Here is a 13,618-nt window from a genome sequence, read left to right on the forward strand (position 1 = left end):
AATTTAGGATAAGATTTTCACCCATAACGTGCATTAGCAGACAATCAAATGGGGTTTGTTATCTGGGTTCACAGTTATCATTTGAAAGTATTCATTGGAGACTTTATGAAAAATCTGTCCCTTATTGGACAGAGGACCTGTGTGACTAGCAAACACTGATGGGCCTCAGGATGGTGACAAGATATAAGAAGCAGGTCTGCTTTATATCCAGCCCCTGGTCTCACCCTGTGAGTTAGAGCTCCTAGTGTGCTGATGAGGGCACCATGCAGCTGACGTACTCTGGCATTTGTCACTTCCAGCATAGCCAAGGGCAGTGGAAATACACAGACAGAATGAAGACCCCAGGCCTGCACTCCTTATACCAGTGTGAATAGCCTGTGATTTGCACAGTAATGAAAAAAATTTTGCAGAGAGAGTGAGTGGGCTATATTATAGCAGCCTCCGCAAGTCCTATCATCAGTGTTGTAACACAGTCTGCTCTTTTGAAAGAAATATTTGTAATGGAAAATGGGCTGACAGTTCTCCTGTGAGTGATGGAGGATACCATATTTTTTACTCAGTTCTATTTGAGGCAAAATCCCATTACTATAACATGAGCTAAGGCCTTAGTACAAAAGAAGGACTTCTGGCTCTGACACTGCCTGTAGAATTGGATATATGTTTTTATCCTTTTGCCAAAATGTATTTTAGTCCAGAAGCTCTCATATGATTTAGCATCTGCACCACTAATTATATGTAGTACCCCATGACTGTAGTTTGAAAATATTGATTTAAAATTCCCTCCTACATTTAAGTGAGCATTACTTGAATTTATGATATTCTTCATATTTTACTGTATTTCTTCAGATAAAGTGGAAGCATGTTAATTTTAATAGCTAGAGATAATGCTGTAAGAAGAATTCTCCAGAGCATAAACCTTTAGAGATAAAGGTCACAAAGCGTATCTCGTTTAATGTGTTTAAACCTATCAGATATTATCAATGGCATCACTTTTTATCATGCTTCAAATCCTGCCCAATTATTTAATAAGCAGTGTGTATCCTAAAGACACAGAAAGGTCTCCTCTGCAGTTTGTTGTTAAAAGGGCTGGTCTGGCAGAACATACCTAGTTTTGACTAATGAGATTTTCACAAGAGGTTATTCTGTCAGATTGACAGTTTTTTTTTTTTTTTTTTTTTTTTTTTTTCCACTGTGTGAAGGTGGTCCTAGTAGGGCTGTGAAGAGATATAGAACTGGGAACACACTGAGGAAAATGAATGACTTACATGAAGCTGGAGAAAATAACTGCAGTTATATGGAATTGTTGTATACAGGTGATCTTAACTAAAACATACAGTTTTTCAAAACATGTTTTGAAAATTAATTCACAACATGTTTTAAAAGATGTTTGAAAAGTGTTCCACTACAGCAGAAAATTGTCATGTATATTTCAAATTCTCATGTTAATAATAACATGAGAATTAGGCCTGTAAATGCTTTAATCAGAAACTGAAGCAAACACATACCCTCAGTTTTCTGTCTGTTTACCTGCTAACAACCAGTTCACGAAATAATCTAAAGTGGAGGAGGTTTTCTAGCTGATGCTGGCTTCAACTGGATTAATTAATTCTCAGGTGAAGTAGGTGGGACCTTGTATTCACTGGGATTGCAAGGCACATAGTCTAGTCCTTGGCTCAATTGTTTCTTTGTTATCAAGATATGCTGCGTTTGCAACTTCTAACTTTCAGATGTGCATTGCCAAACCTGTTTTTCTATTGGATTTATAAACCACGCTCAAACAATGTAGTCTGGTCGCACTATTAACACAAGAGCCTGTCTTTGTCTTTCAGCTAGCAAAAGAAAAACAGCATGACAGAGGGAGATTTTCATATTGAGGTTGGGATTAACCTCATCTAATTTCAAACACTGACAGTGTAGGAAAATGCATCAAAATAGCTCCCTCTGTAAAAGGAGAGAATATAGGTATTTTAGTCTATACTTATCTGATATGCTTTCAGTGTCTACCTCATAATGAAATATTTGAATGTATGTTTGTCAAGTAAGTCCTACCTGCAGGGTGAGCAGGCTAATATGCTCTCAGATATATGGATGATCCCAATGGAGGGAGATGGACTGAAACACAGGTTCAAATCTTTGTTCAGTCACAGCCTTCCCATTTGAATTCTAGATGTTTTCCAGGCATTCCATACTTGAACTTCCTAAACGTACAATATAGGTGAGAGCTAATGCTTTGCAGCACGTCTAAGTTGTCTGACTTTACAGCCATGCCACTGCATTAGTTTTAATTTGTGTTGTCTGTTTATATGCCTGTTTTTGTAGTGACTGGAACAATGAAAGCCTCATTTTGATAAACCTCTGATCTCTGCTTCTGAAGTGGTAAATATTAGTAAGCATGAACTCTGGCTCCTGAGTAAAGGTGCGAAGAGACAAAAAGTCTCTCTGTGCTGTTCATGCCCACGGTGAGAAGGACACATGGCAATGGGCAGTGAGTTTTAGTGTGTGTAGCATCTTCTGCCTGCTCATTAAGTGTTCCCTTTTGCATTATGGTAATATGGCAGTTGGGCCCAGAACACAAGTAGAGTGAAAGTACTGACATTTGCTTGAATATATGCTTTTTATGAGTTTCTAAATGAAGCAGCCATTCCCAAACATACAATGAAGGAGAGTACTCCAGTGAGTGTTATCTGTGTAATCCTTTTCAGTGTGTCTTGCCTTGTTTTAATTTAGATTGTGGCGTGCTACCTAGTGGTCCTCACCAAATGTGCATCTTTACGTAAGCAGTGACAGGTTGTCTGCTTTGTTTTAAGTTGTTGAAAGGATGACTGCTGATGCAGGCATTCTCATCAGCCGTGTATGAATAGCTGCGGTGTTACTGCAATGCTCCTAGCTCCATCTGTGGTCTCCTAGCAACTTCGCCTTGTACCTAATGTCTAAATCAGCCTCTGGAAGGTATATAATATCCTACTTCAGGCTGGATAGCCTCAAATAACTAATTTCATTGTGTTAAAAGAAAAAGAAAATCTGAAACAGTTCCACAAAAGAAACACTTCATTAAGAAATATTTTGACTAAAAATGGTTGAAGAAGACAATACAATGGTTTTACAGGCTTACCAACATTTGGGCATCATTACTCCTTTGGGGAGCCTTTAGAGCTGCACGTCTCAGGGCAAAGCTAAGTGAAATGGAGAGCCTAAGCCAGCTCTGGAGACAGTTCCCTGGACTTGAGGAGAGTTTTAGTTCCTGCTCTATACCTGCCTTTGGAAATGCGAAGTGAGAGAAGCTGGTCTCCATGGCTCACTAGGCTTCTGGGAAATTGCAGGTTTTATTAAGCTATCCTAGGGGAAAAATTAAACCTTCCTCAGCCCTCCAATCATTTTCACTCAAGTGCTTCCTTTTGCCTGATTTTAATAATAATCTTTATTCTTATTTCAAAAACCACACCCATTATTTTCAACTTCCATTCTTTGGAAGGAATTTTATCATACCCAGTTATATGTTACGCCCACTGTATGACAATGTTACTGAATATGTATTGTAATAACAAGGGTAAGTGGGGTTTAATATAACTACTAGGTGCACAACAGCAGCTTTGTGGAAGAGGTTGGTCTGAAAAATCAGGCAGATATTTATTCTGCTGAAGAAGGATGTTGCCCAAAGGGTTGGTTGCTGTTTCAGATGGCATGCATTTCTTGCTTTAATCAGGTAGCAGGGCAAAATCTGTGGTAGATGATAAAGGTAGACTTTTAAAGCTACCAGAGTTTGATCCTCCACAGCACAAGTGTCAGCCTGCTGTGGATGAAATTGCAGAGCACAGAAACATGTAACACAAATGTAAGCCCAAGCTGAATGAATTAATTACAAGACTATTAAGATATTATTTTTCTGACTTCTGGCAGGAAGAGACCTGAAAGATGAGCAGAGAGCTAATTAATAAAGTGTGGATCACTGGGAAGAGAATTTGCCTTCGGACCTAGGCATTCTCCTCTCATGCATTGCTTTCTTTGACATTGCTCTTCTAAGAGCAGGAATCACAGAATCATTAAGGTTGGAAAAGACCTCCAAGATCATCTGGTCCAACTGCCCCCCTACCACTAATATTATACACTAAACCACGTCCCTAAGTACCACATCCAACTTTTCCTTAAACCCCCAGTGATGGTGACACAAAGCCCTATTCTGTCTACCCTTGTCTCCACGGCAAAAGTGAAACACACTTGTAAAAAACAGGGTACGTACCCAGGGCACCTTGTGGACTTTTCTATTATTAGTTCACAGTGACTATTCCATGTTCACAGCAGTTTGTGATTCACAGGATTTAGGTTTTACTGACTACAAAAGCATATGCAATTCAGATTTGCCTGTTCACTAAGGCAGGCAAAACCTTGCTGTGATGGATGTACCTAGTTCATAAGTTTGTCCATGTGCCTCACAGTGAGCATTCATGACCTCCTTCACTTAACATAAGTAAGTGCAGAGGAAAGACAAGAGATGGTTTCAAGATTTAATTCCTGCATGGGATTTGTGGCCACAGGATGTGCAGCTGGATTGCAGGGTTAGATTTAAGGTCACCGGTCTGATTCTCACGGTTCAGCGGTTTTTCCAGACACAAACGCCTCCAAGTAATGTACCATATGTCTGGCTAGTAGTAGAGCTGGTCGGGAATTTTCCATGGAAAGCAGTTTTTGGCTGCAAACACTAAATTATCAAAACCAAAACCTCCTTAGAAATGCCTGGCCACATTGTCATAAGTCAAGAACATAAAATTTTTATTTTATGAGATTTTTTTTTTCTTTTGCTACAGAACAGCAAATAGATTAGTGACTAGGACAATCACCTGAAAAAGATTAAAAAAAAAAAAAAAGGGATTAATACAGAGTAAAGGATTTGAAGTAGTAGTGTCCGTGTCCTTTGGGGAAAAAAAAAAATAAATAAATGTTTTCTTGGCTATAGAGGATGGAAGCTACCCTATGAAAAAAATTTTGTATTGGGGCAGTTTGCACAGCTATGAAATTGCACATTTTGGTTTAGACTTGCTCCACTCAGTGGAGTACTTCCATGCTGAGGCTGAAATTTTCAACTCTTATTATTGTCATCAACTCTTAAACTTTTTATTCAGGCAAAAGAAACCAAGCAAACAAACAGGAAGAAATACAAACCACCAACCCACTAGGCTGATAAATAATCAAATCTGAGATGTATGCTGGAAATTTAGGATGTTGACATTGTTATATCTTCAAGAAAACAACAATAAATGTTTACAAAGTGAAAACCAACATGTGTATAGTGATATTATGGATTTGTAAAAAAAAAAAAAAAAAAAAAAAAAAAAAAGTCAAAGCATTATATAATTTAAAGAATTGGGCTAGGGAACCCAGGGTGGCTGAATGCTGAGCTTTTATTTCTGGTAAGTCAGGAGTCTATGTCACTGAATATCTTCTTCCCTTAAGTGTGTCTTTCTGTCATATAAGACCTAAAAGTCAGATTTCCACTGTCAGCTACGAGAGTATTTTTCCTGTCTTCTGAGATGGAGAAGAGATGGAAAATGCTAAAAAAAAAAATAAAATAAATAAAAATCAAAGTATTGATAAGACAAAATACACAAGTGTATGAAAATTCATGGAAAGTAAATAGTAGTACACCGAGAAGCAAGCACAGATTTTTGCGTATAAGTAGTCCTTTTGTGGAGTCCAGCCACATATGCATGAACAGAAAATGCTGCTAGTTTTGAATTGCTTCCTCACTGAGTTAATAGACACAGGTGCTCTGACAAAGACCTCTGAGTGGGAATTAGTGGGGAGAAGACTTTGCTTTTTACAGCTGTTGATGTGGTCTTTACCTGGGTGTCTATGTTTCCAGCTGCTGAGATGCTGCCAGGCAGCTGCTGCCCTGTGTTGTATTGCTACAGCATCTGCCTCTCCTTGTGCTTCAGCATCCAAGCTGTCTGCACCTGCTTTTTGGTCTGCTTCTCTTAAGGAAGCCTCTTCTGGCCCATGCTAGTGATAGGAGTGAGGAACCTCCTTTACTGTCCTCTGTCACATATGTTGTATTTTCCAGGCTGTGTAGTATTTCATTTTCAGAACCACCAGTACTTCACCAATGTCCCTTCATTTTCTTTCTTTTTTTCCAAGGGTCCAAACAGTGGAGTTGCCTAAACCAATTGCTTTTATCTGCTTTTTATCAGCCTCCTTTTATCTGACCCTATTCTGTAAGCAAAAGATGGTATGTACACAGAAGCCCTCTGATATGGAGAAGTAACACATCCTCCTGGATAATGCAACTTGGGCATCCAATGTGCTAGGTGACAGTGCTAGCATATCTCCTTTCTCTTTCACCCTCCTGCAGATAGGAGAGAAAATCACATGAGAGGTCCTCTTCTACATTTTCTTCTCCCCTCTCTTTTGTTTCCTACTGCATGGATACTTTTGAATGAGGTCCACAAGAATTAAAAAGAAAACAACAAAAAAATGGAGCTGAGCTGCTCCATGCCTACTTTTTTTATACTGCATATGCTCTGTTATGCATTTAAAAGGTGTAGTTACCTTGTCCCTTTGTCAGGTTTCTCCATCTGTTAATATAATTTTGCTGGGAGGACTATGCTCACTGCAGAAAAGGGCTACTACCAGCCCTGCCGACAGAAAGATTTCCCATCTTGTGAGGAAGAGCACCTTGGTAACCCTTGTCTTTTCTGGCCCTGAACTGACAGCAGAGCCTTGCACAGATTCCCAGAAGAACTGCCTTGTGTCTGGCACTGGTTGTGTCTTTCTCAGCCCCACTGGGTAATCCTGTAGATATGTTGACCTTTATACAGCTCTGGCTGCATACTCAATATTTAGGGGATTTTTAGAAGCAGCTGCTAGCATCCCTTTGCAAGACCAAGGCAAAGCAGTTGTATTTTTTAATGAGAATTCACTACTTTTCTTCCTCCATTTCCTCCAACACACACACCTCTGAGAGTAAAAGTCAAAGTCTGCTGTTTTATGCACCATTTAGAAAGCTCTATCGCATATCTGTTGTCATTATGCTGTGCTAAACAGTGAGTCATGATGCTGTGCTATATTTGAGTGAACAGTTCAGATGGGGGGTGGATGCCAAAGGATAATACTTGGCCTTCTGTTTGAAGCTGACAAGTTCAGAAACATTGTTCAACTGTTTTAGAATAGTTTCATTCCCTGAGGAAGAATGTATTTCCTGTCATAAATAAATCCATAAACTAAACGTTTAATGGTATTTCAGCTTCCTTTCATATGAGACAGAGCATTTTGGAAAAAATGCTAATACTTCAGAGGAACTTGTGACAGCTTCTTCTGTTCAAATGTCGTCCTTAAATTTAAACTAGAGTAAAAGTCATTAAATGTAAATAAAGAGCTTCAGAGGCTTTATATTGAATAACCTGAACTTTTCTGTAGACAAAATGATCTGTATGTTCTGGTATATCTCGTGTCTGATTTTGGGTTTTGCATTTATACTGGAGAGGAGAGGAGAGATATTAGTTTTTAACGGAAACGAAGAAACAAGGTAAAATATTTTAAGGATGTTCAGATAGGGGCTTTTTAGTTTCTTCCTAGTATGTGAACCATTTGATTAGGGGAATAAAAAGAAAGATGATGGGTTAGGTTGTACTGGAATTTCTCCCAGCTGGCAGAACTTGGAAGGATCCAAAAGATTATTACCCAGCAGGAAGACATGATTCTTATGTGGGTTTCAAGCTTTCTTACAGGAAAAAGAATCAGCCCTGAGGAAGAAGATGAGAAATGATAGATCTCTGAGATCTCATTTTCATTCAGGGAAAGTAAATATCCACACCAGCAGACACAATGCATTGGATAATTTCATTCCTATTCTTGCTGAGATGTAGTTTTCTTAGAGTGAACAAGATAATCCTGACATTCAGATAAAGATTATAACCCTAAAGTTTCCACCATTATCTTGAAATTTAAAGAGACAGAAACTGATTAAAACAAGCTTATCTAAAGTGATGATATATTTGTATTCTTGAAATTTGGTGTTCATCTGGGAAACATAAGATAATCTTTACAAAAGGGTATGCTTCCAGTCTTCTGTGGATGTAGAGACATCTCTTACATGAATTGGAATGGAAAGTGAGTAATTAAATCCCTAAATGCCTTATTAAAATTGTGTCTTTTCTGTTGTCTTTCTATGAAATATTATTTTTCTTTTCATGACAGCTTGCTTGGTAGTAGATGATATATTTAGAAAATGGATGAAAACTACCTTTACAAAAACAAACAAACAAACAAAAAAAAAACTTTAAAAAATAGGTTATTTTTGACTGTGCAGTTTCCAGAGTTCTTTTGTTCTTTTGGTGAGGAGCTAACTGCTGTTGTTACTACTTTACTACTGTTATTTCTACAGGCTGGTCTTTTAGAAATCACACTGTGGCTACAAACTCCTTACAGAATTAGATTTGTATCTGTTGGGAGCATCAGTCTGTTTTACTTAAAAGGCACAGATTGAACCTTACCTTCAAGAAGTCTTTTCTGTTTTTTGAGTACTCTATGACAGTGACAATGACCAAAAAGGAATATAAAATGATGAACATCTTTCCAATTATTCCAATAAATATTAGTGTTTTTCTGAAAGGAAAAAAAAAAAAAGTTGTGATCTGAAGGTGGTCTTATTGTTAATAAAAAATTGAGTTTTGTGGTCTGAAAATCAGGCCTCTGCAGAACATCTCAAGTAGGACAATTAGAATCCCTACCCACTCCAAACTGTGTATAGTCAATTGTAAAAGGTGTTTTTATGATGTGTGGTTATAGGATTGTGGTCTTTATTTATGTGGTATTTATTTGTGATTTTTTTTTTTTTTTCAGCTTGTGGTTGACTTTTTATCTTTTCCAGTTTGCAGAGCTTTTTATACACCAACTTCAGTAACTAGTTATTGTACTTTCTTCCCAATATTATTTAAAAATCATAATCTCACACAACACTGCTTGCTTAAACTTAGAAAATAGCATTGCTGATCAGTTCTAGGTTTGATCACAATTCCTACTCATATTATCAAAAATAGTCCAGAGGTTATAAGTAATGGATACAATTTAAACTAGGTTAGCTACCTATACATTTGTGAATCTTAGTGGTTTGGGACCTGAGCTCAAGTCGTTTGACTTGAGTAGAAAATCTTTTACACTTATCTACCTTTGTTTAGCCTTTGATTTTCTGAGGTGAAGCTGTTTCTGAATATCAGTTTGCAGATACTGGAAGGCATATATAAAGACTTAAAATTTTTGTATCTGTATAACAAGTATGTATGTGTTCAAGAATTTACAGTGTTAGAACTGTACCATCTTGTAAAACCAAAAAAGTGTGGAATGTCTCTTAGGCATTAAAATTAGCATGAGCCATGATTTATCTGCAAGTCTCTGGATTTCTCTTTTTTTCTCTTTTACTTTTATGGGTGTAAACAGACGACTCTGAAGGTTTAATCCTATCTGTGAGAGCCTTTGCTTATAGGATACTTGACTATCTGAAGTGTTGAGTATGTTTTAAAAATAAATTTTATTTCAGTTGCACATTTTTATTCAACTATGAATACATTTAAGGAATGTGTGTTTTATAAGAACTACCATAGTCGTGTTGAATTAAAAAATGATGGACTTGCATCTACCAAATCACTGTAGACTTTCACGCTTGTATGCATTTCGCTGATACTTGTCTGCTCTAAACTGCTCTATTTTTGATTCACTTGTAAACATCTATCCTTCTGGACTTACTGAAGTGGATGCTAAGAGATATTCACCTAAAAAAATTAGTTAATAGCCAAGTCCATGTCCCACACATACTTATATTTAGGTTTAGATAATAACAACAAAAACTCAGAATCATCATAACAAAAACTCAGAATCATCATAACAAATTGAAGTTGTTCCTTAAATATACATAAGTATTCCACATCTATATATTATGTAGGTATTTAATGAAAGGCCAGATTCAGCAAACCTACGTGTGACTGGTCTACACCCACATGAGGAGTTTATAGCCTTACAGACTAGTGTTATAGTTAATAGTAAGAATGATTGTTGAATGTCTAATTTTGCCACTTTTCAATAGCTCATGTATTTTATGGTTAAAAGGGTATGCTTATATCAAAGGGAATTACAAATACCATAACATTAAAATCTAGGAGGGAAAATGTATTTCAGTAATCCCTTGAATCTGTATGAACTGAAATGGACTATAATCAAGGTTTGTTGGATGAGTTTGTTTCAAGACACTTACAGCACAGTACTTGCCCTTAACATATCATGATGGGAAATCTCTGAGTAACTTTACTGCTCAGACACTTAACAGTAGGATAGTTATACTTAAAAAAATAAAATTGTTAACTTAAAAATATGTTCGTGGAGCTACATTTTATAAAACAGAAGCCAATAGCATGTGTTCCAGAGAATGGGAGTTCAGACAGTTCAAACAGTGTTTTCAATTTTGATTTACATGTAGCTTTTGGGATAATCACAATTTCAACTGTAAAGCCTATGGAAGCCTGAGAAACCCATACAGCTTCAAAAAATACAGTGATGGATATTTTCTGTAGATGTCACCTTACTTTGTTAGCTTCTGTGCACTGAGGCAACATGAAAATGTCTCCAAAATTAATAACTGAGTCTTTCTTTTATATGCTTTCAAACACTAATTAAATTTCAATACATACTAATTTTAGTATGGACAAGATATCTTAAACACTGAAATATTGTTGCGGGCTGAAGGCAGTTCCATTATTTTTAACTACAAAACACCAGTCTCCATTTCACTGGGCTACGTGTGCATAAGAACTTTCTCAAAGGTGAAAATTAAATATGTTGTGGAGTTTAAATTCAGGGATTTTTGCTGTTGTTCTATTTTGTTTGCTTGATTGTTTGGTTTTTATATTTCTCTATGTGTTTACCACAAAACCTCACATCTCTTAGGAAGGTATTTGATATTCAAACTTACAGTCTCCCTTTTCTTAAATTTTTGGGGAGAACAAAGCATGATTACATTATGTTTGGCACTGTATAAAACATTTTCTCTGTCAAATGAAAAGAAAATTTTCACAGGCTCCAGTGACTCTTTCATTTAACCCCATTTGTCTCCAGGGTACTGTCCCTGCATACTGGGCTCATTCTTCAAGTGTTGCATCTACTTTCATGGCCACAGTATTGGACTAGATGGTCTTTTGGTTTGATACAATATAGTTGTTTTTATTTTCTTATCTAATATATTGCCTAGTCCTAGTCACAGACCTCTGCAGCTAAATGTCAGCTTGTTTTTCTGAAGACATGACACACTTTATGGGTTGGATATCTGAGATAATAAAAATAAAAAATAAATAAAAAAAATAAATAAAAAAGTGTGTGCTCTGACTGAGGTCATGGCATCTATTTCAGTCTGGTTACCCTACAACATTTTATGGTTGCTTATGCACTGCCATTTCCTCCCCAATGGCTTAACAGAGAGCTTGTGAAATTGCTAATTATAAACATATTGAGGAGACTATGACATCTTTCTGTTCTCAGAGCTTTCATTATTTCTGAGCACATGCCAAAGAATTTTTAGCCTTTTTGTTTTTCATGAGATCTTCCTTGATTTTTTCCATTTGTTGCATTGTGTGAACATTGTGAGTATTGGTAACCTAAATTACGTGATATCTTTTCTCCTTGGACAGGGCAAAATCTTCTAGTGCATGAGAAGGAATGATAAATGCTAAATAAAGACTTCTTTTGTTCACACACAAACACTATTGTTTACAGGAGATGAGATTAATTTTGTAAATATCTGTTCACCAGTAAAGTGTTTAGTTCTGAGTGTTCATCACTAGAAAGAAATGAACTATCATTCAGAATCAAAATGATTGTTTGTAAAAATGAATTTTATTTTTTTTGCAGAGTGAAGAAAGGTTATTCTCATAGTAGAACTGTCTCTCTAGTTATAGCTAAACAAATTTATAAAGCCACACTCTATAATCTACAAACTGTAATATACTTAAGAGTTTCCAATCAAGTTTTCAGTGAGGCTTACCATGGTATTTTGCAGTCATCCTACAGACCTCAACATACCTTGATGTAGAAGCTTGTGTCAGGTATATCATCCTTTTTCTGTTTTTCAACTTTTCTGTAAGTAGAGCCAGCTGAAGCTGCATCCAGCAAATAGCCACCAAGATGATGGAGGGTCTGGAGCACCTCTCCTATAAGGAAAGGCTGAAAGAGCTGGGACTGTTCATCCTGGAGAAGAAAAAGCGCAGGGGGATCTTATCAATGTCTATAAATACTTGAAGGGAGGCTGCAAAGAGGATGGATCTGGTCTCTTTTCACTGGTGCTCAGTTCCAGGACAAAAGGCCATGGGCACAAATGGAAAGACAAAAGCTTCCCCCGAACATCAGATTTTTTTATTTTTCTTTTATTCTTTTTTTCTTTTTTTACTTTGAGAGTGACCAAGCACTGGCACAGATTGCCCAGAGATGTTGTGGAGTCTCCCTTCTTGGAGATCTAGTTAGAAATAAGCATATATTTGAGAACATTCTCTATGTGTAAGGGACATCTTAAACCCAAAAAATCTCTCTGTAAATGCCTTTGTTTGGAACTAGGACCAAATTGCAACAGACTGCTTTTAATTTGGTCTTCTGAAGACAGAAAAACAACATGAAACCCTGACAACTTCCTAAAAATTATTCTCTGTACTCTCCCACCACTCCTCACCAAAAAAGCAAAAACAGAAAGAAGCCAACAGGAAAAACTTGGTTAGTGGTTGTATACCTCTGGAACTGAATTCATTCCCTGTGTGTAAGAATCATGCAATAGTCAGTAGAAAGCACTGAAATTTGTGGAAATTTATGTGAGAGGGGTTTGTGCTACCAGTTTTGCTGCTGCTTCCTTTCCAATGATCAAATCTTTCACTAGACTTGTTTTCCTCAGCAGGAAGTGGGGATGATGCAGATGTGAGTATAGTTTATTTTGCCATGGAGACATTTTAATGGAGAATTTTAATTCATTTTGTTTGCAGACATTTCTAAAAGTCCATCTCCTGATGTGTCTTGCACAGTAATGACAATATTATGAATAATGCCCTCACATCCTGATGCAGCTACTTCCTGAATATACTTCCAATTTAGTGGGACAAGGTTCAAAATGGAGGAAGTGACTAATAGGTTCTTCCATTACTTTGGGCTAGCAGAAGGTGTAACCTTTATAGCACGATGTCATTATAGCCATTATACTTTTCCTGCATTTGCTGTGACACATCTGGAGGTCTGGCGTGTAAACGAGTTGTGCATCTTTGTAGTTGCTTGTAAGTTGCACTATGGATTTAGATTGTTAAAATTTAGCTTAACATTGGTCCTCTCTCTACACTCCTCTTCTCCCAAACTTTTGTTTTGCCTTGTATTAGAATTTTATTTTTGAGGTGTTTTCTGCAAGCAAAATTCTTGTTTACATCATGTGATTATGTGCAGGCACATAGGTTATAGCCTTTAGGTCTGGGAAATTCCAGCATTTAAAATCTCCATAGATTAATATGGATTAACAGGCTTTGTCATCCTTTCTATGAATGCTGTGAAAGAGGCCTGTATTTTATTTTCTGTCTCGTACCCTTAACTGCTACAACCTCTCCTCCCTTCCCTATAG

At 36.9% G+C, this 13,618-nt stretch overlaps 1 protein-coding gene and 1 long non-coding RNA gene across 3 annotated transcripts in view; one reads left to right on the forward strand and one right to left on the reverse strand.

Annotated features, from left to right (window-relative positions):
• The window catches only part of GUCY1A2 (guanylate cyclase 1 soluble subunit alpha 2), a 172,683-nt gene that overhangs the window by 113,748 nt on the left and 45,317 nt on the right, over positions 1–13,618 (forward strand). The window lies entirely within an intron of this gene.
• LOC119716273 (uncharacterized) lies at positions 5,050–12,524 on the reverse strand. The gene is made up of 3 exons (XR_005264041.2): positions 12,055–12,524; positions 8,484–8,595; positions 5,050–5,546 (listed from the first exon to the last, which is right to left on the reverse strand). It is a non-coding gene; the product is annotated as an uncharacterized lncRNA (long non-coding RNA).

The sequence above is a fragment of the Anas platyrhynchos genome, chromosome 1 (assembly GCF_047663525.1).
Source record: "Anas platyrhynchos isolate ZD024472 breed Pekin duck chromosome 1, IASCAAS_PekinDuck_T2T, whole genome shotgun sequence".
In the NCBI taxonomy this organism is placed as follows: Eukaryota; Metazoa; Chordata; class Aves; order Anseriformes; family Anatidae; genus Anas; species Anas platyrhynchos.